Raw genomic sequence first — 4,697 nt, 5'->3', positions numbered from 1 at the left:
CATTCCAAGGCTCATTAAACATTAGCTATATAGGAAATACTCGTAAGAACTTATGAGGTAATAGTTGGGGAGGTTAGGGTGACGGCCAGTTTTCATACTGAAATTATGGACATCCTGTTTTTGCTAATATGAATTGCAGGGTTGGATGAAGCTGGCTTCTGCCATTGAATTAGCAAAAGATAAGTTGACAAAAATCACTAATTTTTTTAGGATGAGAGGTGGCTAAAGAGCGGTTGTGTACAATAGAAGGGGGACACACTCAAAAGAGGTTAATATACATACAATTAATTTATATGTATGTATATATACATATATATATATATATATATATCTATATATATATATATATATATATATAATAGGTGTGTGTGTGTGTGTGTGTGTGTGTCTGCTTGTGAACGCCTGCGCATGTGTGTTTGGTGTATAGAGAAAGAAACAGACAAATGACAAACAGCGAATAAGGGGACCGGACAATATATATATGCAGTCATTATACGGAATTGTTTTTGAATAATTAAAAACGAAAAAAAAAACTGCATCCATTTTACTAAATAGCTGTGGCATTCCCCGAGTGGATATATGCATGCATGAGCGTGCAAGCGACCCCTTGGAAAGCGATATGCTGTGTAGACAATATTTGGTCCTGACTGCACAAGAGAATTGCTCTGATATTTCAATCTTTATTAGCACATTTATGGGAATGGCTTTGATGCCGTAACTGGATGTGACATCAGCACAAACCCTTGTTAATGGATGTATAATGACATCAGTATTCGCTGCACACGAGCCAATAAGCTAATTTGGTCATTCAATTTCAGCCGTCTACCGTTATGCTTTATAAATATGTGGATGGCTGCCTGTGTCTGTTCGCGCATGTGTTGGCCTTGCGATGCGTGTGACATACTCGAAGTTAAGTCTAGACTCATAAACTTGTCTAATGCCATGACATACACACACACACAAACGCTAACTCACACATGTACATACATACTACATACATACATAAATATATATATATATATATATATATATATATATATATATATATATATATATATACGTGTGTGTGTAGTATATATATACCACATGACTACTCGCGTTTTGCGTGCTTTGTTGTTCGTGTAGGTAGTTTTCACCAATTAGCTATTGTGGCTATGTAAATACAAAGACCAGAAAAAATTTTTTCAGAGTAAGTTAGAATATACATGCACACTAATAAATACTTCTGGTCGCGTTCTCTAAATACGGAAAGGGAGAAATTGCCTATGAAAGAGTTGAAATGGCAACTCTCATCTTTGCACTTACAATAACGAGCCAAAATATCTCCTGAAGGAAAATAAACGACGTCATATTTTAGAATTGCTCAGAGTGTATAAGACAACTTTTATAGCAACGGATAGCCTGCATTTGAAGACAGATGAGAATCTTAACCAACTCTCTCTCTCTCTCTCTCTCTCTCTCTCTCTCTCTCTCTCTCTCTCTCTCTCTCTCTCTCTCTCTCTCTCTCTCTCTCTCTCTATAGACGCTTGTTTATATAAAGTCTAGTTGTTGAGTTTTTACACAGGAGTGGTTTTAGTTATCACTGCGCATCCGATTTGTTCAAGATGGATTTTTTCTAATCCATCTTTGTGCGTTTAAGAGTTGATATAAACCTCGATTAACAAAATGTAAAAATAGGAATAGTAAAACCACCTTTTCATAAGTTCAGTTCAGTTATTGCTTTTATTATAACTCTCTTAGCGAGACTGTTCTTGATAATTTTCATACTTCTGTCATGTGGAACTCAAAAGCAAATAGTTTGATATGTAAATTTAGCATGATTGTTGGGAATATCACAGAGACGAATGGTCTTGGTACAGATCTTGTTATTCTTGAAATCTGGGGAATATTTGATTGACAGATGAAATTAGTAATATCCAGTGAAAGAAAACGACAAAATTTCAGAACATATTGAGCGAAGACGCTTAGTGAGGTTTAAGAGCGGACGTGTAAGCGGAATGTTTCCGTACTGAAAAAATGACTATTGATGTGTGGGATAACTCCGATTTATTGGGAAAATTGACGACCTTTTACAAGCAACAAGTATCCACTCTTAATGATTACAAAGTTGCCAATTTGTACTTGGCACTTGACACTGAACTTCAGTTGTAATCTGTCTTGAAATATTCTTCGCGTTGACACACTAACAAGAATTTCTAAGCACTGCGTCACAGGTACCGAAGGAAATAATTGTTTAGAGCTGCCTTCTTTTAAAATAGTTTCCACAACACTTACAAAATTGGCCATCGTAAAATTGAGCAGTATAAACACTAAATTATGCATTTTATGTCAACGAGAAGAGAAGGAAAGAAGGTTTGTAAGATTAACCAAAGAATGAATGATATTCCAACGCGTAACAGTGTGTGTGCATCGGAGTAAGACTACAAATACCATTGTGTGTGTAAAGGAGAGTAATAACAATGTGCCTAGCATGAAAGGACGCTCCCAGAGAGGTTTCATGTTACAGTATTTTCCTCTTTCTTACTTGCGAGATGGAATTCCATTGAGGGTAAGGGAAAATCTTGTAGGCCTATACAAATGAAGGGCATCAGTTTCTTTCCTTCATCTTTAGATCCACTTTCATCTCACCACAATCCTCATCCCTTTTCTTAGGCACCAGTTCCTGTCTCCCTCTCTCCCCTCACTCTCCCCCCTCCCTTCCCAGCCTCCTGCTCAGCCTTCCCCGGTTACCTATCGTCCGATATTCCAATCTTTTGAAATCCATTCTCAAATCTCCGAAAGGATTTCTTCTTCCTCCGTTCCCCTCCTTTTCTTCACTCTACCATTTCGTCTCCTACCTTTAGGCCTATCCCAGAATAACATGGTTTTTATCAGACGCTGCAATAGCGTCGTATAGGAGATTTGCCGAGATCAAAAGCTTATGTTATAAATGAGTAGGGATTTATATTTCATTTGAACATAAGCATCTTTATCCATAGGTACGGGACATACACAGCCCAGCGTGTAAAGTATCCGAGATCGCCTTGAAGTGAAAAAGATGATGGAAAAACAGATAGTTTTGTCTGACGCACAATGCAACATTAACGCAGTCGTGCAACTAACAGACTCCAGTGTTTTACTTTGATAACTTTGCTATGTGGACAAGGTTTCACTACCGTTTGCAATCTCGCATCATAAATATGAAAGTTCTTTGTTTGAAAAACTTATTGAGTAAGCAGCTGCGTCAGAACCTCCTAGGGCTCGCTAACTGGTAGATCGTGTACAGTATACGAAGTTAGAATACATATATGTATGCATATGTATATATACATATACACACACGTGTGTGTGCGTATAACTTGAGACACTTCCCTCAGTAATTCCAGAGCGAGCTGGAACGTATTGGACTGGCATTACCTTTTTCTATTTATGTCTAAATCTAAATTTTTTCACAACTACTGATCTATATTTTATCATTCTAATTTTTATTCCGCTAAAAATATTATGTTCTTGGCAAGAACTATCTACGAAGGGTACAACTAGTATTGGATATCAATGCATGAGAGTATCACAACATAGATTTATGGGATGTTATTTGAGAATTCATCCATGGAAATGCTGGGATACGTACAGTCCAAATAAAAACATTCCGACTTTCCAATAAAAGAACCCCAGCAATATATATATCCGAATGCTTTCTGACAACATCTATATGAAAATGATTAAGAATATACGCTAAGCCTGTGTGTCCCAATGCAAGATTGCCGCAGAAATATTTTGTCAGTATGGTAGAGTGCGCAGTCATATATCTCGTTTTTCACTTTTACTTTATTAAAGCGTTTCAAAAAAACACATAAAAGTGCATGTATCTACGGTGCATCCCAGCAGAAAAAATAACATGACAGTCATGACTGATCATGGCCGTCATTTAGGCAAATGTTCTAGACGTTGCTCTGTGTTTTAAAGCCAGACATGTAGCGGAGATCGTTCTGGCGACCTTATATACATAAATGTGTATAATTGCTTATATATAGGGATATCAGATACGTACAAGTATACGTATATGCAGTTTTGTTACTTTTACACGTGACTAACTTTTTCTTTTATATAAACAATGCGTAGGGGATGGAGAGGCGACAGTATCTCCCAAGACAGGCGAAGGCTTGCATTCCTCGGTAGTCCTGCTTGATGGCAGCATCTTGGAGGTTACTCGTCGGGCCCCTAGACAAACGAGTGCTGTCATCCCAATATATGGAGATTTGTGAGGCCAACAACCGGAGCTCCACTGGACGGGGGCTGACGTTTTTCTGTCGTGTACGGCGGTTTTAATATCCGTCCATCCTGTCGGCACTGCGACGGATATAAAACCAGTCGTATTTCACGGATCAATAAGACGTCGCATCGACTCCTCAAGAGCAACGTCTCCATCTTCGTCAACAGCTGCAAGCTTTAAAAGGGCTCTTGAATATACATGGTTTTCTTGATTTATTTACATATTTACTAATTTATTTATTCATATCTTTATCTTCATTATGAGCGTCTGATATTAAACTCTCTGCGCAACTGTTCTCGAAATATTTGTGCAGCATCAGCCTTTCCTCACCAAAAGCCTACATGATTTTTCTAATAAAATTCTGACATTGCCTCACTTTTTCAACCACAATCTTTTTTGAGTCCACGCCTGAGATATGCAATTTTTATGTATGGTACCGAAATAT

Source organism: Macrobrachium nipponense, chromosome 23, assembly GCF_015104395.2.
Source record: "Macrobrachium nipponense isolate FS-2020 chromosome 23, ASM1510439v2, whole genome shotgun sequence".
In the NCBI taxonomy this organism is placed as follows: domain Eukaryota; kingdom Metazoa; phylum Arthropoda; class Malacostraca; order Decapoda; family Palaemonidae; genus Macrobrachium; species Macrobrachium nipponense.
The sequence above is the reverse complement of the archived record's forward strand: the minus strand, read 5'-3'. Positions refer to the sequence as shown.